At 38.9% G+C, this 25,960-nt stretch overlaps 1 pseudogene; it reads right to left on the bottom strand.

The window, feature by feature from the left end:
• The window catches only part of LOC125156666 (ankyrin repeat domain-containing protein 26-like), an 86,141-nt pseudogene that overhangs the window by 7,508 nt on the left and 52,673 nt on the right, over nt 1-25,960 (bottom strand).

The raw sequence follows: 25,960 nt of genomic DNA, 5'->3' as shown, positions 1-25,960 counted from the left end.
AGTTGCAGAGTGCTGGGAAATGTTTTGGCTTCTGGAGAGAGGACAGAGGTGGGGTGAGCTTACGGGAAAAGCAGCCCCTTCAAAGCAGCCAGAGAGATAGAGGAAAAGTGGAAAGCATCACAGGGACTGAACTACAAAGGGAGAAATGAGGGGGCTAAAATCCATTAACACTCTATAAACAGGGGGAGTACACAGTCTAAACTCCACAGCAAAATACCTGGCAGTGTTATGGTGGGAAAGGCAAATCCCCAGGAGCAGAGTGGGGTCTGGGAAGTCCTCGGGCCACCCATGGAGAAGCGGTTCCACTGCTGGAAGGACATTTGGTAGAGGCTGTGTGGCCACTTGGTCCCAGCAGACCCCAGTGAACAACCACATTCGCTCTTGCTGGAACAAGGTCATTGAGGGTGAAGTCTGGTGCCAGATGTGTGGTGATTTGCCATAATCCCTGAAATGTCGCTGCTACAGGATTGGGTGAACGTTTTCTGGGGCAGGTTGGCACCCAGCCACAGATCTGGGCATTGGCAGCAACATGGTCCTGGGTGTGGCTGGAAACAAGCCATTGCTCGGTGAGACCATCCCCCAGAGGATCTGAGCAGATCAAAACTGCAATGCCTCAGAGTGAGGGGTTGGGAAACAAAACTGCATCTGAGATGAAACTCAGGAGGGAGGTGGCGCCTGGAAACTTAAAGGCTTCATCATGAATAATGTTAAATGGGGAGTGGAGAGAAAATAGAGAGAAAGGATGGGTGTGCAATTGCCGGTCGGGAAGAGCACAGAGTTCTGATACTAGAGACTGGGTAGCTGGGTGAGAGCATTTTCAAATTTCACATGCATGTGCATACACACCAATAAGCGCCACAATATTCCACCTCAGTAAGCTAAGCAGCACCATCTAGTGGAGAACAGATTCGTTACACTAAGCCCTGCCTGACTGGGCCAAACTCACTTTTCAGGAACAACACAAATCTCTCCACCTGCTTAGTTTATGGACTACAAAGTACTTCTTCATTTGACTTTTAAGGTAAAACAATGTAATATCAATTGTATTTCAGTCTATTCGCTGGTCCATCTATTCAATTTTCTCTTTTTTAGAATCTTTTTTTTTCTTCATACAGAAAGAGAAAAATTTATTTTTGTTGTCATTTTTATTAAAAATATTTTTCGCTAATTTTCTGCTATATTTTTTAATTTTTGTAACTTTTTTTCAAATTCTATTTTACATCCCTCATTTCATTTTATTTGAATATATTCATTTTCTCAAATTTTCCAAAGATTTCCTTTTTCTCCTCATGTTTAATCTAATCTATCAAGTTCAATAGCCAGAAAAAAACACACCTAGGATCTAGCATTTTTTTGATTTGTGTGTGTGTGTGTGCGTAGTTTTTAATTTTTTTAATTTTAATTTTTTACCTTATTAATTCCTTTTCTTCCTTCAAAACAACAAAATGGGAATTCACCCCCAAAGAAACAGCAGAAACAAAAGACAGACATGGACGAAATCAACACAGGAACAAGCAAGATGTTTGACCCAGAATTTAGCATCACGATAATAAGAATACCAGTTGAGGCCGAAAATAGGTTATAATCCCTCTCTGTGGAGACAAAAGAAGTAAAAGCTAGTCAGGATGAAATAAAAAAATGCTTTAACTGAGGTGCAATCTCCAATGGATGCCACGGTGGCAAGGATGGATAAGGCAGAACAGGAAATCAGCGATAGAGAGGACAAACTTATGGAGAATCCTGAAACAGAATAAAAAAGGGACACTAAGGCAAAAAAAATTAACAATTAGAGAAATCAGTGACTCATTAAAAAGAAACAACATCAGAATCATAGGAGTCCCAGAAGATGAAGGGAGAGAAAAAGTGGTAGAAGGGTTATGTCAGCAAATCATAGTGGATAACTCTCCTTACCTGTGGAAAGGCACAGACATCAAAATCCAGGAAGAACAGAGGACTCCCGTAAGATTCAACAAAAATCAACCATCAAAAGGCGTATCATATTCAAATTTACAAAATACTCAGGCAAGGAAAGAATCATGAATGAAGCAAGGGAAAAAAGTCCTTAAACTACAAGGAAAGACAGACCAGGTTTGCAGCAGTCCTATCCACAGAAACTTGGCAGGCCAGAAAGGAGTGGCAAGAAATATTCAATGTGCTGAATCAGAAAAATATGCAGCCAAAATTCCTAATCCAGCAAGGCTCTCTTTCAAAATAAAAGGAGAGATTAAAATTTTCCCAGACAAAAAAAATTTAAAGGAGTTCGTGACCACTTAACAAGCCCTCAAGAAATTTCAGGGGGACTCTCTGGGGGGTGAAAAAATGAAAAAAGAAAAAAAAATGACCAAGAACACCAAAGACTGGAAAGCACAAGAAAACACCACCACAAACTCCAAGTCTACAAGAAACATAATGGCAATAAGCTCATATCTTTGAGTACTCACTCTAAAAGTCAATGGGATAAATATTCCAATAAAAATACACAGGTAACAGAGTGGGGGGAAAAAAAAACAAGATCCATCTATATGCTGTTTACAAGAGACCCACATTAAACCTATAGACACCTTCAGGTTGAAAATAAGGGGATGGAGAACCATCTATCATGCTAATGGTTGCCAAAGAAAGCCAGAGTAGCCTTATTCATATTAGACAATCTAGACTTTAAAATAAAGACTGTAACAAGAGATGAAGAAAGATGTTGTATCATACTTAAGGGTGTTTGTCCACCAAGAAGACTTAAAATCTGTAAACATTTATGCTCCAAATGTGAAAGCACCCAAATATATAAATGAACTAATCACAAATATAAAGAAGCTCACGGATAATACCATAATACTATGGGACTGCAATACCCCACTTATAGCAATGGAAAGATCATCTAAACAGAAATTCAACAAATGAACAATGGCTTTGAGTGAGACACTGGACCAGATGGACTTAACAGATATATTCAGAACATTTCTTCCTAAAGCAGCAGAATATATATTCTTCTCCAGGATACATGGAACATTCTGCAGAATAGATCACATACTGGGACACGGATCAGCCTTCTACAAGTACAAAAAGATAACAATCATACCGTGCATATTTTCAGACTACAAGGATATGAACCTTGAAATCAACCACAAGAAAATATTTGGAAAGAGAAATACTTGGAGACTGAAGAACATCCTACTAAAGAATGAATGGTTGAAAGCAAGCTGATGCAGCCACTCTGGAAAACAATGTGGAGGTTCCTCAAAAACTACAAAGAGAACTACCCTATGACCCAGCAATTGCACTGCTAAGCATTTATCCAGGGATACTGGTGTGCTGCTTCAAAGGGACACAAGCACCGCCATGTTTATAGCAGCACTATCAACAATAGCCAAAGGATGGAAAGGACCCAAATGTCCATCGATGGATGAATAGATAAAGAAGATACGATTATATGTATATAATCTTCTTTATATATCTATATCTATATCTATATCTATATCTATATCTATATGAGAGAGAGATAATTACTTGGCAATCAAAAAGAATAAAATCTTGCATTTTGCAAGTACATGGATAGACCTGGAGGGTATTATGCTAGGTGAAATTAGTCAGTCAGTGCAAGACAAAAATCTTGCAGGCGAGCTAAGCCTGCCCTTCCGCCCTGTGCACCTTGCGGATCTGCTTTGGCAAATATGCCAGATCCTGCAGTAGCATCACCACAAGCCTGGCAGTGTGCAATCAGCACAGACTGAGGCCACACCACTCCACAGTGAGTCCTGCCCCTGGGAGAGGGAAAGATAAGGTACACACCAGTCTGACTGTGGCCCCAGTGGTGGGCTGGGAGCAGATATCAGGTCTGGCTGTGGCTCCGCTCACCAACACAAGTTACTCCAGACAGCACAGGGGAAGTGCCCTGCAGTTCTGTGCCACTCCAGAGACTATCCAAAATTATGAAATGGAAGAATCCTCCTCAAAAGAAACTCCAGAAAGTAGTGACAGCTAACGAATTGATCAAAAACAATTTAAGCAATAAAACAAAACATAAATTTAAAATAATAGTCATAAAATTAATCGCTGGGCTTAAAAAAGCATAGAGGACAGCAGAGAAACTATTGTTACAGAGATCAAGGGACTAAGAAACAGGAGGAGCCAAAAATTGCTATAAATGAGGTGCAAAATAAAATGGAGGTGACCACAGCTCAGATTGAAGAGGCATAGGAGAGAATAGGTGAATCAGAAGATAAAATTATGAAAAAAGGAAGCTTAGAAAAAGAGAGATAAAAATCCAGGAGTATGAGAGGAGAATTAGTGAACTAAAGGACACAATTAAATGTAATAGCATATGCATAATTGGGATTCCAGAGGTGGAAGAGAGAAGGAAAGGTGCTGAAGTTATACTTGAAGAAACCATAGCTGAGAACTTCCCTGATCTGGGGAAGGAAAAAGGCATTGAAATCCAAGAGGCACAGAAAACTCCCTTCAGATGGAACTTGAATCGATCTGCATCACATATAGTCAAACTGGCAAAATACAAGGATAAAGAGAAAATTCTGAAAGCAGCTAGGGATAAACATGCTCTACTATATGAAGGGAGACCGATAAGCCTAGTGACAGATTTATCTACTGAAACTTGGCAGGCCAGAAAGGAATGGCAGAATATCTTCAATGTGATGAAGAGAAAAACTATGCAGCCGAGAATTTTAATCCAGCAAGTGTCATTTAGAATAGAATGAGAGATAAAGGTATTCCCCCCCCCAAAAAAAAACCAAAAAAAGAAGGAATTCATCACAACTAAACCAGCCCTACAAGTGATCCTAAGGGGTATTCTGTGAGTGAAATGTTACAAGGAAAACAAAGTACTAGAGATATCACTACAAGCATGAAACCTACAGAGATCATGACTCTAAACCCATATCTTTCTATAATAACACTGACTGTAAATAGACTAAATGCTCCAACCAAAAGACATAGGGTATCAGAATGGATAAAAAAACAAGACCCATCTATTTGCTATCTACAAGAGACTCATTTTAGACCTGAGGACACCTTCAAATTGAAAGAGAAGGGAAGGAAAACTATCATGCTACTGGAACTCAAAAGAAAACTGGAGTAGCCATACTGATATCAGACAAACTAGACTATAAATTTAAAGGCTGAAGATTAATTTAATAAATTTAATTTAATTTAATTTAATTTAATAAAGACTATTAATTTAATAAATTAATAAATTAAAGAGTATAAATTAAAGGATGAAGAATGGCATTATATAATAATTACAGGGTCTATCGATCAGGAAAGCTAACAATTAAAAATGTCTATGTGCCAAATACGGGAGCCCTCCAAAAGATAAAACAATTCATCACAATCATAAGCAGCCTTCTTGATAAGAATGTGTTAATTTCAGGGGACTTTAATACCCCGGTGACAACAATGGATAGATCATCAGACACAGGATCAATAAAGAAACAAGGGCACTGAATGATACATCAGAACAGATGGACTTGACAGATATATTTAGAACTCTGCAAACCAAAGCAACAGAATATACTTTCTTCTCGAATGCACATGGAACATTCTCCAAGATAGATCACATACTGGACACAAAACAGCCCTTTATAACTATACAAGAATTGAGATCATACCATGCATAATTTCAGACCACAATGCTATGAAGCTTGAAATCAACCACAGGACAAAGTCTAGAAAACCTCCAAAAGCATGGAGGTTAAAGAACACCCTACTAAAGAATGAATGAGTCAACCAGCCAGTTAGAGAGGAAATTAAGAAATATATGGAAAAATATACATTTATATATATATAAATTTTACCTCAGTTCTTTCTTAGCACACATAATTATGACTTTTACTTATTATGTATTAGTTACTTAAACAACTCAGAATTTCACCAAATTAAAAGCAACAATTATATCAGATATATGAAACCCAAAGTGAAACAGATAATATAAATAACCTTCCACAAGGAAGTCTCCCTGTAGTCATATGACGGCCGTGGGTTTACGGTAGGAATCACTAAGTTTCCTCTTGGAAAAAGGTTTCCACTGAGCACTAAATTATTTTCAAAATGTCCATAATAAGGTGGTTCCAGGCCTGGACTCATAATAAGAGTCCTGAGTAAAGTTCGGTGCTGCTGTCTTTCCACAAGAAGTTTTGTATTGCTCTCTGACAGTCTCTCATTAGTCTGAAGATTAAAAACCACAAATACATTTTCTTTTTCCCAAAATATTTCCTAAATGCCTTATATTTTTTAAGTTTCTGTAATAGTAAATAGCATTTGCCATTGAACAGTGTTTTAACACTTAACATGTGACAGAGCACACCTACTATCGAAAGTTATACTTTGAAAATTGTTCTAAAGAAATACTTATGTTTCCAGGGGGATTCCTAACTAACAATTCAAATCAGGGAAGGGAGAGAAGTGGCTATCAGTGATGTACATGGCTTAACAAATAATACTTGCTGTCTTCTGGAATGGCTGTACTGACAGGATCCTTCAGGATGCCATTATATATACATATATTTATAAACCTGTTTACAGATGTAAAACTAAACCATCCCTCAAAGACATTTTCAAGCGTTTGCTTTCACCACTCTTGTACTGAGCATTTGACACTGAGGAATCATTGAGACCAACAATCTCTAGGGGAGATAGTAGATGGCAGAGGTGTGATCAGAAAGAACTAAAACAGCCACAGAGGCAATTAGCTTATAACAGTTACCGAGGCACTGGAGGCACTGGAGGCACTGGAGGCACTGGAGGCCCTTTCTGTCTTCAGTCTTCCAAATACCTCCCTCCCACCATGGTGCTCTTTTTAGCCACTTTGGGAATTATACTACCCTTCAGCCCTGTGTGAGTCTTTCTGTATTTCACCTGTATGCCTGTATGTAAAGTAGAAAAAGCATAAAGCATAGTTTGTCTCAATCCCACTCTAGTAATCATACCAAAGGTCACAATCAAGAGAATAAATGTACCAAGCTGCCAGGATGAGTAGTAGTAGTACTTGACCTTTTCGGTTAAAGATGTAATCTTCCAAAAAGAAACTCACCGACATTTCTATTTAGGGTAATTCTGACAAGCAAGTTTATAATAATACGCTTCTAAATGAGAAAGTTTCAAACAATGCACTTAAAGACTAGCAGATCTGATCAATGGAAAATATACAGGGCGGGGGGTGCGGGGGGGTGGGGTGGGGTGGGGGAAGAGTCCCTGTAAAACCGGAAAAAAGAGGAGGGATGCAAACTGTCCTGGACTAACATTTCCAAGGTGAGTTCACTTAGAAACCTCATTTTCCAAAATGACACGATCTAGTTGGCTTTCACTTCCTACTCATCTCATGATCTTGGCTCCACAGAAATTATGCTTTAGAGGCAAATTAATAAGCTAAATTTCTTGTCTATGATTCTGTTTTGGCTTACGTGTTCAGCTTATTTCTCAAGGACTTTCTAACTTTTAACTCTTCTAGGTAGAGCTGTCTGTAGGTTTCCAACTCTGTTTTAGTAGAATCTTCTTGAGAAGTCTTCATTGTAGAGATCTGAGATTCCGGATCTTTAATTCTAAGTTCCATTTGACTTCTTGTTGAAGCATGACATTTTCCCTTAACTTGTCCAAGTTTTCTTGAGCTGCTGCTTGTGCCTAAAGCAAATTAACAGGATGGTTTTTAAATAGCTATAATCTGAATAATTAATTATACATGTTTCCTTTAGTTCTGAGTCAATGATTCAGAGAGCAATTTTAAATGAAAAAAAGCTCAAGTATAAAATATTTATCATCAATGTCAACTGAATTAAATATGATTTATAAAATTAGAGTTCAATCATTCTTGTATTAGTATTCACGCAATCTGAAAATTCAAATAATAGAATCAATGACAAAATTTTAAAAGTCAACAATAAACTTAAGAATAATCCAAGTACAGTGCAATTTTTAAATCACAATTTTTCTTTTCCTCTTAATAGTGAGACTAGTTGTTTAAATCATCATTTTTTCTTATCCTCTCGATTTAGTAGGAATAAAGATGAAAACAAATCTTTAAAGGCAGGAACAAATGCCTCCAGAAATCTACAAATTACCGTAAAGCAAGTAGAGGAAAAACATACAATACATATATCCAAAATGTAATTTTCAGTGAAATGAATTAAAGCACATTACAGATCAATCAATTAACCTGTAAAAACAGGTTGACTTCGTGTAATTTTTCTTCTATGTCCAGTCGTGCTCTTTCTTCAATCTCCCGTTTATACTGTTCCACTTGACTGCGTTCTACCATATTCATTTCCATAAATTGTTTCCATTTGACTACTTCTTGCTGTAACTTCTTATTATTGCTCACTTCTTGTTATTGCTCTCTAGTTTTTCACGTTCTTAGAAAGATTTCATTGGTAATAACTCTTGTTGAAGAACTTGATTTTTTGCATCGAGGTGCAAAACTCATTTTTATGATGTAGTTTCCAGTTCTGTTGTAAAGACATCAGCCTGCATGAATAAAACACTATAGTTTGGAATTGGAGTGAAACCAGTCTCTAACTCAAAACTACTATCAAAAATTTTTTTCAGATTTTAAGTAATCTCTACGCCCACTGTGAGGCATGAACTCACAATCTCAAGATCAAGAGTAACTGAGCCAGCCAGGGACTCAAAATTTAAATAAACTCATTTGCAACAAAATTTTACCTGTGTTAGAATGTGGAACCTTAACTCAGAAAATCAAGAGACACGTTAAAGCCATCAGGTGTTACTGAAATAGATCTTTGCTATCATTGTCTTTACTACACAATATTTGCACTTCATTCTATACTTTTATTTTTCTATGATTTTTTCATATCTTTCTTTCATAAAATAAGTCCCCTCTTAGGAGAAAATCTCTTAGCCCTTCCCCCATCTTAACACTCCATAACTTTTAAAGAAGTTTTAGCAACATCATATTGACTTATGTATGCCCAAGTCAAAAAATACGTCCCAAGATAAGACTCTGGAAATAAGACTAATTCATGAATCTATAAGTAATGATTCTAATGCCACGACCTGTTTCTGAACTGCAAATGTTTATGATAATTTGTACTGCATTCCCAGGAGAAATGATTCTCCGGGATGTGTTAAGAAATCACATCTCCCAGTATAAATCTTTAATTGGATGATCCACATACTTTTTTGAGGCTAAAAAAAAATTTAATTCAATACTGTTATCTTGTAATCCTTTGTTACTTTCTAGAAAATAAGAGATCATACTAAACAAAAACAACAACAACAAAACTGGCTAGGGTTTCAGTGATGCTGAGTTGGGAACGACTTCCATCCATTCTACATGATTGGTAAGACAAGGTGAGTGGATGTGGTGGTTTTATAAATTCGTTGATACTTCTGTGAAAATCCCTCCCCTTAAATATATGCTGGCTTCAGTAACTCATTTCTAGTGAACAGAATATGCAGGACTGCTGTGATTTTTAAGGCCAGGTGAGAAAATGTGATACAGCTTCCATCTGACTTTCTCTCTCTAGGGAACCTCACACTTAGAACGCAGCCACCATGTTGTGAGGAATCCCAGGCTACCTAGTGAGTCTTCATGCAGATACTCCAGCTGAGACTAGCCAACGTCCTAGCCAAAGGCCAGCCTCAACAGCCAAACACATGCATGAATAAGCCTTTAGATGATTCTAGTCTCCAGCTTCCAGTTATGCCAGCTGATGCCAAAAGAAGAAGAAATGAGTTGCCCTACTCTGCTGTGCCTAAAGATTGGTGAACAAGATAAATGCTGTTTTGAACTACTAGGTTTTGAGGTAGCCTATAATGCAGCAGCAAATTGCTACCACAGATACTGATACTAAAAATGGTGTGCTGCTATTCAAAAAAACCTAAAACTAAACTTCCTTTGAACCAGGAGGTAGGTGGAACCTGGAAAGATGTAGAAAAGCGTAAGAATGAGACCCAAAAAGGGCCTCCACAAGACTCTTAGTGGAAACCTGATGGCCTGTGAAGAGGCTGACAGCAAGGGTTTCTAAGCAAGTGAAGAAAATGACACTGGAGGAAAGGGAAGTCATGCTACAAAATACCTGAAAGTAAAACAGATAGGAAAGAGAAACTAAAGAAAGACTATGCAACTGAAAGGAACCAGGACTTACTGGGTTCAAGTATCTGTTTCTCATTTACAGCCTCTCTACATGTTGAACTGTCAAATAATGCTAAAATAAAGAAATGGCTTTTGGGTTAACAGAAACTCCAGGGTGCTACCAGGAAAACAGAAAGATTTAAGGTATGCCTCCAATTTCTTTAAGGATCTTAAGAGTATAAGATTTTTTTTAAAGTGGGTTCCATACCCGACATGGGGCTTAAACTCAGCACCCAGAGATCAAGTGTCACATGCTCTACCAACTGAGCCAGACAGGAGCCCCAAGAGTAGACGAAGTTTAAAGGCATTGTCCTATAAGAGCTTCACAGGAAACCTGAAGCGAAAGCTTATCTCAAAAGGACTTGGGAGGGTCGCTTTGCTAAAACACGGCATGAAATCCAGTAATATTTACAGAAAACTAAAAAAAAGGTAAGAGATTTATAGTAGCAAACATACTATTTGCTACCTTGGACTAAAAGAGACCAAATAGTGCAAAATGAAAAGAGGCCTTTGGGTCTTACAAGTCCCACAGGGAGGAAGCAGGATGAAAAAACAGCTGCAAATACAGGTCATTCCTTATGAAAAGGAAGGAACCAAGAGCTCAAAGAGTAAAGAAAGGGAAGAGACATGGAGAAAGTATTCCCGTGGTTAGGACTAAGTCCTAACTTAAGAAATGACAGCATGCATCTGGCTATATTTCAAAACTCTTATGGACTAGGGTGCTTTCCATCTTCTTTTTCTGAATGGGAGAGTCTTCAGCAGTTGACTAGAATGTTGCATTTGTGAGTGGTAAATAACTGTCTCTTTCGTTCTCAAGTCCTCATATTGAGAACCCTTGCACTCAAGGAGCTATACTTTAGATACGATAACCCAGGCAGCTTATCCCCACTGCACCTGATTAAGATGGTAAGATCTTGGACTCAAGCCTGAACCTGATGCCATGATAACTGAGACATGCAGGAGGTATTACAGGGGGAAGGGAGTGAATGTATTTTTCAGGTGGGAGGAACACAAACAATTGTGGCCAGTGGGTAAATTATAATGCTTTTTAAAGGTGTCCATAGGTTTTAAATATTAATTCAATTTAAAAAAAAAAAGGCCATGGAACAACCTTAGTGACTTGCTCCTAATGAACAGAATATGTGACTATGATCCTGTGTGTATTCCAAGCCTAGGTGACAAAAGGCGATACAGCTTCTGCCTTGCTCTGTATCTCAGGCTGCTTACTTGGAATCTAGCTCCCCATCTAGTGAGGAAGCCTAGGCCACAAAGAGAGTCTAGGTGTGTCAGTTTAAGTGTTTCTGCTGCCTCCTGAACTGAAGTCCCAGACAACAGCCAGCACCAACCACCAGACGTTAGTGAACAAATCTTCAAATGGATCCAACCCCAAACCTTTCAGTTGCCCCACCTGAAGCTGAGCGGGGCAGAGACTAGCTGTCCTGGCCACACTTTTCCTAACAGATTTGTGAACAAAAGAAATCTAACCTTTGGGGAGTGTGTTAAGAAAAAAACAAAAATGATAAATTGAAATGTGGATTAAAAAAAAGAGATAAGATACATAAACTTGTATAGGAGAAATTGGTCTCCATTAAAGTAGGATGTAATAAATGTTAAGATTAATTTATTAACAACCAATGGTGCTAATGAGAAGAAGCAGATAACTACAAGCAAGATCTAAGAAGTTTTTCTCTCAGTTTTTCCCCAGCTAGGATCATATTAACTGCTCATTTTCCATATATGGCCTTTATTATGTTGAGGTATGGTTCCTCTAAGCCTACTTTGTTGAAGTTTATATCATGAATGGATGTTATAGTTTGTCAAATTCTTTTTCTGCATCTATTGCAATGATATGACTTTATGCTTTTTTGAAAATTAATATGAGGTATCACATTCATTGATTTGCAAATATTGAACCACCCCTGCAAACCAGGGATAAATCCTATTTGGTTATAGTGAATGATTTTTTTAATGTTTATTTATTTTTGAGAAAGAGCACAAGCAGGGGAGGGACAGAGAGGGAGGGAAACACAGAATCTGAAATAGGTTCCAGGGTCCAAGCTGTCAACAGAGCCTGACACTGGGCTCAAACCGACGCACCATGAGATCGTAACCTGAGCTGAAGGTGGATGCTTACCTGACTAAGCCACCCAGCTGCCCCTACCCCCGGTGAATGATTTTTTAATGTATTGTTGGACTCAGTTTGCTTATTTTGTTGAAGATTTTTGCATGTTCATCAGAGATGCTGGCCTGTAATTCTCTTTGTGGTGTCTTTATCTGGTTTTGGTAGCAGGGTAAAGCTGGAATAGAATGAATTTGGAAGTTTCCCTTTTATGTTTTTCTGGAACAATTTGAAAAGGACAGGTTAAACTTTCTTTTTTCTTTTCTTTTTTTTTTTTTTTTTTTTGTATTAGCTGTTCTTTACATGTTAAAATTTACGTCTGAAGTCATCTGGTCCTAGACTTGTGTTTGTTGAGAGTTTTTTGATTCCTGATTCAGTTTCCTTGCTGGTTATTGACTTTTTTGAAATTTTCTATTTCTTCTTGTTTTAGTTTGGTAAGTTATATATTTCTAGGAATTTATTCATTTCTTCTAAGTTGTCCAACTTGCTGGCATACATTTTTTCACAATATTCTCTCATAAATGTTTCTATTTCTGTGGTGTTGGTTCTTATTTCTACTCTCACATTTGTGGTTTTATTTATTTTGGTCTTTTCTATTTTCTTGTTGATTACTCTGGCTAACGCCTTATCAGTTTAATTAATTTTTACAAAGAACCAGCTCTAAGTTTCATTGATCTGTTCTAGTTTTATCTGTTTTTTGTTTGTCTATCATTCATTTCTGCTTTAATCTCTTTTTTTAATTTTATTTTGAGAGAGACTACACATGAGTGGGGGATGGGCAGAAAGAGAGAGACAGAGAGGGAGAGAGAGGGAGGGAGGGAGAGAGAGAATCCCAGACAGGTTCCATGCTGCCAGCAGAGAGCCTAACACGGGGCTCGATCTCACAACTGTGAGATCATGACCTGAGCCAAAATCGAGAGTCAGACACTTAACCAGTTAAGCCACCCAAGGGCCCCCTGCTCTGATCATTATTACTTGCTTTCTTCTGCTGGCTTCAGGCTTCATTTCTTGTTCTTTTTCTAGCTCCTTTAGGTGTAAGGTTAGGTTGTTTGAAATTTTTCTTGCTTCTTGAAGTAGACTTATATTGCTATGTACTTCCCTCTTAGGACCACTTTTGCAGCATCTCAAAGGTTTCAGACCATTGTTTTTTCATTTCCATTTGTATACACGTATTTTTTTTTAAATTTCTTCTTGTATTTCCTGCTTAACCCATTCCAGTGTAGTAGCACGTTCTTTAACCTGCAGGTATTGTTTTTAATAATTAAGGCCTGTTTTTTGTTTGTGATCCATTCTTGAGAATATTCCAGGTACTCTTGAAAACAACGTGTATTCTGTTTTAGGATGGAACGTTCTGAAAAAATCTCTTAAGTCCAATCTGGTCTGCTCTGTCATTCAAAGCCATTGTTTCTTTTTTTTTTTTTTTAATATATGAAATTTATTGTCAAATTGGTTTTCATACAACACCCAGTGCTCATCCCAAAAGGTGCCCTCCTCAATACCCATCACCCACCCTCCACTCCCTCCCACCCCCCATCAGCCCTCAGGTTGTTCTCAGTTTTTAAGAGTGTCTTATGCTTTGGCTCTCTCCCACTCTGACCTCTTTTTTTTTTTTCCTTCCCCTCCCCCGTGGGTTCCTGTTAAGTTTCTCAGGATCCACATAAGAGGGAACACATATGGTATGAGTCTTTCTCTGTATGGCTCAAAGCCACTGTTTCTTTGGTGATTTTCTGTTAAGATGTATTTTTTGGTGATTTTTTTTGTTAAGATCTATTGATGTAAATGGGGTGTTAAAGTACCCTATTACTGTCTTATTATCAATTAGTTCCTTTATGTTGGTTATTGTTTTATGTACTTGAGTGTTCTCATGGTGGGTGCATAAATATTTACAATTGTTAGATCTTCCTATTGGATTGCACCCTTTATTATGATATAGTAGCATTCTTTGGCTCTTGCCACAGTCTTTGTTTTTGGTTGTTTATTTATTTTGAGAGAGACAGAGTTGGGAAGGGACATAGAAAGGGGGAGAGAAAATTTCAAGCAGCCTCCATGCTGTCAGCATGGAGCCCAACATGGGGCACAAAGCCACCAGCCATAAGATCATGACCTGAGCCAAGACCTAGTCGGTCGCTCAAATGACTGAGGCACCCAGGTGCCCCACAGTCTTTGTTTTAAGGACTCTTGTCTAACAAAAGTATCGCTATTTTTTCTTTTAACGTGATAAATTTTTCTCCATTCCCTCACTTTCATTTTTTTTAATAGAATTTATTGTCAACTTGGCTAACATACAGTGTGTACAGTGTGCTCTTGGTTTTTGGGGTAGATTCACGTGGTTCATCACTTATAGACAACACCCAGGGCTCATCCCAACAAGTGCCCTCCTCAATGCCCACCACCCACTTTCCTTTCTCACCCACCGCCCCCCCCCCCATCAACCCTCTATTTGTTCTCTGCATTCAAGAGTCTCCTATGGTTTGCCCCTCTCCTTCTCTGTAACTATTTTTCCCCTTCCCTTCCCCCACGGTCTTCTGTTAAGTTTCTCAAGTTCCACATATGAGCAAAAACATATGATATATGTCTTTCTGTGACTTATTTCATGTAGCATAATACCTTCCAGTTCCAACCACATTGTAAGAGATAGCACGATTTCACTCTTTCTCCTTGCCAGGTAGTATTCCAGTATATATATATATATATATATATATATATATATATATATATAAACCACATCTCTTTATCCATTCATCAGTTGATGGGCATTTAGGCTCTTTCCACAATTTGGCTATTGTTGAAAGCACTGCTATAGACATTGGAGTACATGTGCCCCTATGAATCAGCACTCCTGTATCCTTTGCATAAATTCCCAGTAGTGCTATTGAGGGGTCGTAGGGTAGTTCTATTTTCAATTGTTTTGAGGAACCTATGCACTATTTTCCAGAGCGGCTGCACCAGTTTGCATTACCACCAACAGTGCAAGCATCCCCTCACTTTCAATCTGCCGGTGTCTTTATGTCTAAAATGAGGTTTTTATAGGCAGCATACAGATGGGTCTTGTTTTTTAATCCATCCTGTCACCCTAGGTCTTTTGCTTAGAGTGTTTATTCCATTTATATCCAAAGCAATTATTTATTGTCATTTTACTACTTGTTTTGTGGTTGTTTCTGGAGATTTTCTCAAATCCTTTATTGTTTTCCTCTCGTTGATGTCTTTCTAATTTGCTTTAAGGATATATCTGGATTTCTTTCTCTTTATTCTTTGCATGTTTATTAGTGGGTTTTGGTATATGATAAGCATTAATTTGTAAATCACCTCTTCTGCGTGTACCAGTCTATATTAAGTTGATGGTCACTTAAGTTAGAGTTCATTTTTTTTCTCCTCCCCATGTTTTGATAAGCTATTATATTGTATATCCTTTTTTGGGGCATTCCTTGACGATTTTTTTTACAGAAATATACATTTTTACTGCTTTACATTTCCTGCCTTTATACTGTCACTTTTGATCTCTCCTTTCCACTCAGAGTCCCCGATAATATTTCTTACAGGCTGATTTAGTGGTCACAAACTCCTTCCATTTTTGTTTGTATGAGAAATTCTTTATCTCTCCTTCTATTATGAATGATAGCCTTACTGGATAGAGTATATTTGGCTGCAGATTTTTCTCATTCAGCACTTTGAATATATCATGCCATTTCCTTCTGCCTTGCAAAGTTCATGTTGAAAAATCTGCTAGCCTTGTGGGTTTTCCCTTGGAAGTTAATGACTTATTTTGCTGCTTTTAAGATTTGTAGCAGTGGGGTGCCTGTGTGGCTCAGTCAGTTAAGCATGACTTGATCTTAGCTCAAGTCGTGACCTCGCAGTTCATGGGTTTAAGCCCTCCAGTGGGCTCTGCACTGACAGCACAGAGAGTGCTTGGGATTCTCTCTCTCTCTCTCTCTCTCTGTCCCTCCCCTGCTTGTGTCTGCGTTCTGTCACAGAAAAAAAAACAAATAAACAAAACACTAAAAAAAAAAGATGTTAGCAGTATATTTTGCAAATTTAATTACAACATATCTTGGGTGTTGATTTTGATTGAAGTTCTCTGTGCCTCCTGGATCTGGATGTCTGTTTTCTTCTCCACATTAGGGAATTTTTAAGTTATTGTGTCTTCAAATCAATTATCCATCCCCTTCTCTCTGTCTTCTTCTTCTGGGACTCCTATCATATGAATGTTTTTACATTTGATGGAGTCACCAAGTGCCTTAAGTCTATTCTTGCATTGGATAATTCTTCTTTGTCTTCTTCAGCTTCACTGCTTTCCATTACTTTGTCTTCTAGGTCATTAATTTGTTCATCTGCTTCTTCCAGCTTGCTTTTCATTTTTACTTCACTCTTCATCTCTGATTCTTCAACTCTTTTATGTCTGTGGTAAGGGTCTCTCGGATGTCTTCCATTATTTTCTCAAGTCCAGTGAATATCCTTATGATCATGGTTTTAAATTCTCCATTAGGCGTGTTATTTACATCTGTCCCATTTAGGTCTCTGGCTATGGCCTTATCCTGTCCTTTCATTTGGGATAAATACCTCTGTCTTTTCATTTTGTCTAAGTATCTGCCAGCTTCTGTGTGTTAGAGAAGCCAGTTATGTCACCTGCTACCGAAAGTAATGGACTTAGGAAAAGACGTCATGTAATGCCCAGGGTCTAGCACTTCAGGGAGTGTCACCAGTGTGTGCTGCATGTGTTCTGCTGTTGTGTTCTGGCTATGCTATCCTTCAGGCCAGTCGTCTGCAGAGGCTCTCCTTGCCTGGTCTGGTGAGTGTTTGGTCCCTGGCCTGAATGTAGCAAGTTGTAACTAGATGTGCTCTGGTCTGCTTATGAAATGAGACCTGTCACCACCTCTACTGGAGCTGAGGCCAAGGGAAACTCTCTGGTTGGGAGATGTGGTGTGGGCAGGCATTTGTCTTGGTCTGGGGGACGGGTCTGCTGTGCTGGAACTCAAGCAAGAGTGACTGAGAAAGGTAGTTCCACCAGAGTGCAAGGGGGTGGTGTTTGGTGTAAGCAAGTTAGGTAACCAGAGCTGGCAATGCACTGCTTCCTGCAGGTGGCTTTATGTTTGTGGTGAGGGGCAGGAGAAGGAGATGGTGCCACCCAGCGGCTTTGTTCCTACAGACAGGTCTCTCTAAACTTTGCCTCTGAGGGATGTGCTCTGAGAAAGGCAAATAATCTCCCCACTGTGTGCCCCAGGCACTCTTCAGACCACTGTATCCATGCTGTATGCTCCCACTTTGTTTGCCTGCCCTCTGTCCAAGAGCAGTGCAGTACCTCAGGGCTCTAACCCAGCTAAACCGGATGCCCTTTAAAACTCCAGACTTTAAGCACTACTGGTTGCAAGAACTCACGAAATGCAGCCCCTCTTGTTTTCCAAGCCAGTGGGTATGGGGATATGTTCTCTTTGTGTGTTCCCCTGTGCGTTCCTCTCCCTCATCCTTACCCACAACCTCGACTCCCTCCCCTCTGCAGAACCCAGGATCTGTTTCTCTTCTAGACGACATTTCTGCATCAAGGACCTTCTTTGATGTGGCCTCTTCTCTCCCTTTTGTTGTGGAGTTTGTTCTGTCAGTCTTCAGGTCGATTTCTGGGGTATTTAGGGTGAGCTGACTGTTATCTAGTTGTATTCGTGGGATGAGGCAAGCCTAGAGTCCTCCTACTCCTCTGCCATCTTCGTGTCTCTAAGATCTTTTGCTAAGATTCCCTTCAATTTCAACAATTCTTACAAGTAGGCAGGAATGCCTCTTTAGAATTTCCCCTCAAGTTAAGGTAGAAGCACAGAGACATACGATTTGAAGCACAATAGTTGAAAAACTAAAAGAGTCAATTTGATAACCAAAATTGGGCCTTTGATCTGATTTCAATTAAAGGAAATAGGCAGCTTTGAGTATTTTTTAATCCATTGAATACTCAATCTTCATTCTCCTTTCCTCAGTGAGGAAATAAAGAGACTGTTATGGAATCATTTTTCATCTTTTCAGTGGCAAAACAAATGTACTGTCCTTTAGCACTACTTAAATTAACTGCACATTCTCCTTTACCTTACTCCAACCTTGTTTGTGTGGGGAGGTAAGACCATTTCATCTTTGTGTTGTCCCACAATGCTTCTCCATATCATACAAGTTGGCTTCAAAAATTTTTTTGTCATTCAAATTACCAATCTACTATTTGTCTCTGATAAATCAACTTAATACTACTTCACTTTGTACAGCTTTAGTATTTGAATGATGTAATGTTTATTCCATTAATTATACGCTGAGCTATAACTTATAGCTATGCATATCTTTCTATTTAAGTGAAAGAAGGGGAAACAGGCTACTGTGTTTTCCAAGAATGTAGGATCTGTGCCAAGAACAGGATTAACACCAGTGTTACACACAAGAACCAGGTCAGAAGAGGATCTCATTGTGAATTGCAAGATGATGGATTAGCAAGATTGCTTAACAGGAAAGAGGAATAGCCCAGAGTTAATCTTTTCCTTCCTAGATGGTGAAAACTATGGATGCCTCTATGCATTATAATGAGATAATAAAATATAATGAAGTAAATGGTAGACTGAGTCAAGAGATCCTATGGCCAAGATTTGATGGAAATGAAAGTGGGCAGCACTGACTGAGACACTAAAAGTTTGCACAGGCAGGGAACCTGGGTGGCTCAGTCAGTTGAGCCTCAACCTCTCAGGTCATGATCCCAGGGTCATGGGATCAAGACCCCTGTCAGCCTCCACACTAAGTGTGAAGCCTGCTAAAAATTCTCTCTCCTCTCTCTCTCTCCCCACACACCCCCTCGTCCTGCTTGTGCATGCTCTAAAAAGATATATAAATAAATAAATAAATAAATAAATAAATAAATAAATAAATAAAAGTCTGAACACACTAAAGAAAGAGCATTTTATCTTTTTGAGCCTGACTTCACATCGAGTCATGGGGTCAGCAAGGAATAGGCTGGCGAAAGGGTCCTTCAAGAAGCAAAAATCTCTATAGGAGCAAAGTTAAGTTCTACTACATTGACTTTTCATTATTACACAAGTGACTGGTAATTTGCAAGATAACTAGGAAAAAGTTTTCATAAAATTTGATATGGTACTGGCATAAGGACAGACATATAGATCAATGTATTAACATTGAGAATATAAAAATAAACTCTCACATTATAGTGAACTGATTTTCCACAAGGGTGCCAGACAATTAAATGGAATAAGAACAGTCTTTGTAGCAAACGATACTGGGACAAATGGATATCCACATGCAAAGTAATAAAATCAGACCTCTACCCCATAGCATATATACAAAATTAACTTAAAATCTAAGAGCTAAAATGATAAAACTCTTAGAAAAAAGCTTACGTGTATATGTTTGTGACTGGATTTGGCAATGATTTCTTAGACATGACACCAAAAGACAAAAGCAGATTAAGTTTACTTCATCAAAATTAAACACTACTATGCCTCAAATATCACCACCAAGAAAGTGAAAAGGCAAGTGACTAAATAGGAGAAAATACCTGGAAATCCCATATCTGCTAAGGGATTTGTATGTAGGACATTTAAATAACTCTTCCAATAATGAAAACACAATCCAATACAAAACGGGCAAAAGCATGGATTAGTTCTTTAAAGACGATACAGAAATGGATAATAATCACGTTCAAAGGGAGATGTTCAAGGTGCCTGGGTGGTTCAGTCAGTTAAGCTTCTGACTTGGGCTCAGGTCATGATCTCACGGTTCGTGGGTTCGAGCCCTGCTCAGGCTCTGTGCTGACAGCTGGGAGCCTGGAGCCTGTTTCAGATTCTGTGTCTCCCTCTCTCTCTGCCCCTCCCCTGCTCACAATGTCTCTCTCAAAAATAAAAGAGACATGTTCAACATCATTAGTTCTAAGAAAATGCAAACCAAAAACCACAAGATGCCATTTCATACACACTAGAATTGCTACCATAAAAGCAACAGATAATGACAAACATTGGCAAGAATCAGGAAAATGGGAACTCTCAAAAACTGCTGATGAAAATGTAATGTTGCTGCCACTTTGGAGACAGTCTGGCAGTTCCTCAAAAGGTTAAACTAGAAAAACAATTGTTCTAAACTTATTTGAGAGAGAGTGCACAAGTGGGGTAGAGGGACAAAGGAGAGGGAGGGAGAGAATCCCAAGCAGGCTCCATGCTCAGAGCAGAGCCCAATGTAGGGCTTGATTCCACAACCCTGAGATCATGACCTGAGCTGAAATCAAGAGCCGGCCACGCACCCGGCTGAGCCACCCAGGTGCCTGCCCCTCCTCAAAAGGTTGAAAAAACAAAACAAAAACAAACAAAAAAGGTTTATTTAGCAGAGTTACCATATGAACCAGCAACTGTATTTACAGGTATATACCCAAGAGAAATCAAAACATGTTCACATAAAAAGTTGTTCATTACACAAAAAATAACCTCACAATGGATGAAAGACCTCAATGGAAGACAGGAAGCTATCAAAATCCTCAAGGAGAAAGCAGGCAAAACTCTCTTTGATCTTGCCTGCAGCAGCATCTTATTCAAAACGTCTCCGGAGGCAAGGGAAACAAAGGCAAAAATGAACTAGGGGGACCTCATCAAAATAAAAACTTGTGCACAGCGAAGGAAACAATCAACAAAACTAAAAGGCAACTGACAGAATGGGAGAAGGTATTTGCAAATGACATATCAGATAAAGGGTTAGTATCCAAAATCTACAAAGAACTTCTCAAACTCAACACCCGGAACACAAGTAATCCAGTGAAGTAATGGGCAAAAACCATGAATAGACACTGCTCCAAAGAAGACATCCAGATGGCCACACAAATCAAAACCACACCGAGATACCACTTTGCGCCTGTCAGAAAGGCTTACATTAACAACTCAGGCAACAAGAGATGTTGGTGAGGATGCAGAGAAGAGGATCTCTTTTCCATTGATGGTGGCAATGCAAGCTGGTGCAGCCACTCTGGAAACCAGTATGGAGGTTCCTCAAAAAACTAAAAATAGACCTACCCTAAGACCCAGCAATTGCACTACTAGGCATTTATGCAAGGGATACAGGTGTGCTGTTTTGAAGGGACACATGCACTGCCATGTTTATAGCAGCACTCTCAACATCAGCCACAGTGTGCAAAGAGCCCACTCTCCACTGATGGATGAATGGAAAAGAAGATGTGGTATGGGGCGCCTGGGTGGCTCAGTAGGTTAAGCGGCCGACTTCGGCTCACGTCATGATCTCGCGGTCCGTGAGTTCGAGCCCCGCATCGGGCTGTGTGCTGACAGCTCAGAGCCTGGACCTGTTTCAGATTCTGTGTCTCCCTCTCTCTGACCCTCCCCTGTTCACGCTCTGTCTCTTCCTGTCTCAAAAATGAGTAAAACGTTAAAAAAAATTAAAAAAATAGATGTGGTGTATATGTGTGTGTGTATATGTGTGTGTGTGTGTGTGTGTGTGTGTGTGTGTGTGTGTGTGTATTCATTCCATGGAGTATTACTCGGCAATCAAAAAGAATGAAATCTTGCCATTTGCAACTACGTGGATGGAACTGGAGCGTATTATGCTAAGTGAAATTAGTAGGAGAAAAACAAAAATCATATAACTGCTCTCGTATGAGGACTTTAAGAGACAAAACAGATGAACAAAAGGGAAGGGAAACAAAAATAATATAAAAACAGGGAGGAGGACAAACACAGGAGACTCATAAATATGGAGAAAAAACTGAGGGTTGCTGGAGGGGTTGTGGGAGGGGGGATGTGCTAAATGGGCAAGGGGCATTAAGGAATCTACTCCTGAAATCATTGCTTCACTAAATGCTAACTAATTGGGATGCAAATTTTAAAAAATAAAAACTAAAGATACAACAAAAAGAATAACGCCCCCCGCCCCACCAAAAAATTTCTCAACCCAGGAAGCCTCTGGTTGGGGATTCAGGAGATAAGGACCTTCTAGAGAAGGTCAGAGCAATGGACTGAGTTGGCTGAAAGCTATCTAAGTTTTTGTTTCATAGGGAACACCTTAAAGTGGCAGACAATTTCATGCCATAACCTTAATTCCTTTCTATAGGGATACACAGAAAATCCCTCGTTATTCTTTAATAAGCTTCATCAGTTTTACATATTCTTACAAATTTTAGTTTTTGAGACCTTAATGATTTCTTTAGGACACAGTAGCAGGACAACACCTAGCACTCTCCTTCATAGAAGACTGATCAACAGAGAGTCATGTTACTCACATGAAAAGTTCCCTGTTACTATGTGACTCATTTATAAGACGTCCAGAAAAGAAAATAATTTTCAGTGTCTCTTCAGCCACAAAAAGGACCAGAATGTTCTAGTTCCCCTGACGGGTATAGCTGTCTAATGAAACTTGCATGTATATTATATAGCTTGTGTGACTGACAGAAACTAGTTGGTCAGTGTATCTACCTCATTGCTCCCACTTAGGATTTACAATGTGAGTCGTACAAAGGAGGGTGAGAGTGGGATGACATTAACCGTTCTGCTTGGAAAACAGTTGGGGTTTCACTACATATCAATAAATTAGAATCCTGAATGACACATTAGTCTTTTCTGAGATTGAATTTTGAAATCTCTGAAAGGCTAATTAACTCAAGTGAATGGAAAAAAAATGAGTTTCTGAACTTGCAATGGTAGGAGCACTATGTTACTAGGTAAGGCCCTGACAGAGCAGCCATTTCTCCTTTTTCACTGGCATTTCTTTTCCTTTACAAAATCCAACAAAGAGGAAAGTCCATTCCTTTGAGAAGGACATTTGCATAATGACCTGCTGGTCATTGCTGATGAAGAGAATAAATTGCAAACTTGTAATTACAAATTACAACAAATCATTATTAAAATAACCCATTCTCAAACTCTCACTGAAGGGATGAGATTACAAGAGAATGTCAGAATTCAAGATCAAATGATCACTCAAAGATTGGGGACGTTTGAAACACGCTGAAAAATAGTAGCAGGGACTCACACATCTCTATGCCAACGTTCACAGCAGCATTATTAACAGTAGCCAAAGGTGGACTAAAACCGAGTCTCAGTGGCATATAAAAATGTTGCTTTTTTAGACTGTCACAATGTTTTTATGAAAATCTCACTATAAACATCATTACTTTATGAGTTCAATCAACTTCGTCTATATAGAAGAATTACATCACTAGTAGCAAGTAGGAACAATATCAACCAAACGTTTGGAGCAGTGAGATTTTCCATAGGATCCAAAACATTCTTATGTATTACTACTAGTCAAATAAGGATTCCTTTTCAGTAGGACAGACATTAAGAGACCGACTTACCAAACTTGTCTTTATCACATTGCTCTCAAGATCTTGAATTTGGGCCGTTTGATGTTTGATGGTTTCTTCTTGCCTGGCATTTTTAACCTGTAGCCTAAAATTCAGACCTTAAGATAATTATTCTCACACACAAATTAAAAAAAAACACCGTACACTTTCTGAAAAAATGAGCGTATTACAGAAATTCTTAAAATTTTGTCAAGAGGAAGATTTGGGAATTGTGCCATTTTTCTCATTGTGTTTTGTGGATAAGGTGCAAAATTGAGAGATAAGATGCCACGATTCTGCATTTAAAAATAGCTCTATGCTGGAATTTGTATCCGGCTTAACAATGATATACTGGCATAAGTAATACATTTCTCATACTACACTGTTTATCTGCTTTATAAATAAACAAGTTATTTTCTGTGAGGTTTCAATTATACTTTTGCACATGATCCTTCATCTCCTCAGCACATCTTACGGCCTCTCCATGTCGTTCCTGTTCTTCTTGCAACTAAAATAAAGAAAAAAATAACTTTAACTACTGAAAATCTAGTAAAACACCATCACCTGTTTCTGTAACTGTTTTTTTTTTGACTTGAGATAGAGAGAGAGAGAGAGAGCATGCAGAAGTGGGGAAGAGAGACAGAGGGAGAGACACAGAAAATGGTACACAGGCTGCAAGCTCAGGGCAAAGCCTGATGTGGGGCTCGGTCTCATGACCGGTCTCATGATGTGGGGTTTGGGATCATGACCCGAGTGGAAATTAAGAGTCAGGACGCTCAACCAACTAAGCCGCCCAAGCGCTCCTGTAAGTAAAATCTTTTTGGAGCCAGCCACACTCTCCTCTACATGCTGATTGATGGCTACTTTGAGGTCATAAGAAAAGAGTTCAGCTTCTACAACAGAAACTATGGCCTATAAAGACTAAATGTTTCAATACTCTTACAGAATAGTTTACCAACCTTACTCTCCTACAAAAACATTACACTGTTAATGTTTTTAAATTATATATGATCAGATAAATGTACAAATGTATCTACAGGTCAGATGGAGGAAACATAGGAATTACCTTATGGTAAACATTTCTATTTTCATATTCCAAGCACCACATCAACTATGATTTTACATATTCACATAGGTGAATGATGTTGCTATTCTCATGATTAGAAAACTGAACATGCTGTTTTCAGTGACAACAAGATATTTCATGGAAGAATTTGAGAAGCAATATCTGAGTAGGGGCCAGAATGCCTGGGTCTGAATTCCCAGTTCTGCTCATTATGAGCTGTATGACCTTGAGCACACTACCTAAAACTTCCGTGTCTCAGTCTCTGCATCTGTAAAATGAAGGTCATAACACACCTACTGGGGTACCTGAGTGGCTCAGTCGGTTCAGCGTCTGGCTCTTGATTTCGGCTCAGGACATGATATCAGGGTCATGTGATTGAGCCCCACATCGAGCTCTGCATGGACAGTGAGGAGTCTGCTTGGGATTCTCTCTCCCTCCCTCTCTCTCTCTCTCTCCCTTTTTCTCTCTCTCCCTACATGCCCTTCCCAACAATCTCTCTCTCTCTCTCTCTCTCTCTCTCTCTCTCTCTCTCTCAAAACAAAGGACCTGTGGACAGGTCCACATTGTCTGTGGGCAATGCTCACAGACTACGTTACAAATAGCACCTCCTTGACTGAGTAGTAGATCCTTTACATGACCATCAGAGGCAAGGGAAAGCCACTGACATGGAAATAAATGAGTCTTGCTAAAGTTCCTCAATCATTTCATGTCCATACTCTTTACGTTAGGCTGCTTTAGCATGTACTCCGATGAAGAGATTAAGGCTTTGTGGTAACAGCATAGCATAGCAGAAAAGCTGTCCCCAGATATTTGCAGTTGGTAAAGTGCTACAAATGTGTAAATCCCAGTCCTGGCTGTGTAATGAAGAAAGACAAATTTAGCGTGCTTTATCATAGTGAGAGGGAAAAAAAACTAAACATTTGATTGAACATTTCTCCTCTATTTGATTAAGTGCTTTCGTTAATAGTTTTACTTATATAAGCGTGTGTGTGTGTATAGAGATATACACACATCTTTTTAACGTTTATTTTTTGATACAGAGCACGAGTCTGAGTGGCGCAGAATGTGAGGGACCAAACGGATCCAACGCAGGCTCTGCTGACAGCAGAAAGCTCGATGCAGAGCTCAATCTCAAGAACGTGGAGATCATGACCTGAGCCAAAGGCAGACTCTGATTGGACTGGAGCCAGCCAGGCACCCCTCAATTTAGTATTTCATTTCTTAGCATACATTTAGAATAAAAGCTTTGTTATACCAATGTTTCCAAGAAGGATTTATTGATACAGTATAAATTACTTAATTTTATCGGAAAAACTGTTAAGTTAAAATATTTTCAATTTATACAAGGATAAGTACCACACGTATCAAATATTATTA

The sequence above is a fragment of the Prionailurus viverrinus genome, chromosome F2 (assembly GCF_022837055.1).
Source record: "Prionailurus viverrinus isolate Anna chromosome F2, UM_Priviv_1.0, whole genome shotgun sequence".
Taxonomy (NCBI): Eukaryota; Metazoa; Chordata; class Mammalia; order Carnivora; family Felidae; genus Prionailurus; species Prionailurus viverrinus.
Note: the sequence above shows the minus strand (reverse complement) of the source record. Positions and strands in the feature narration are given on the sequence as shown.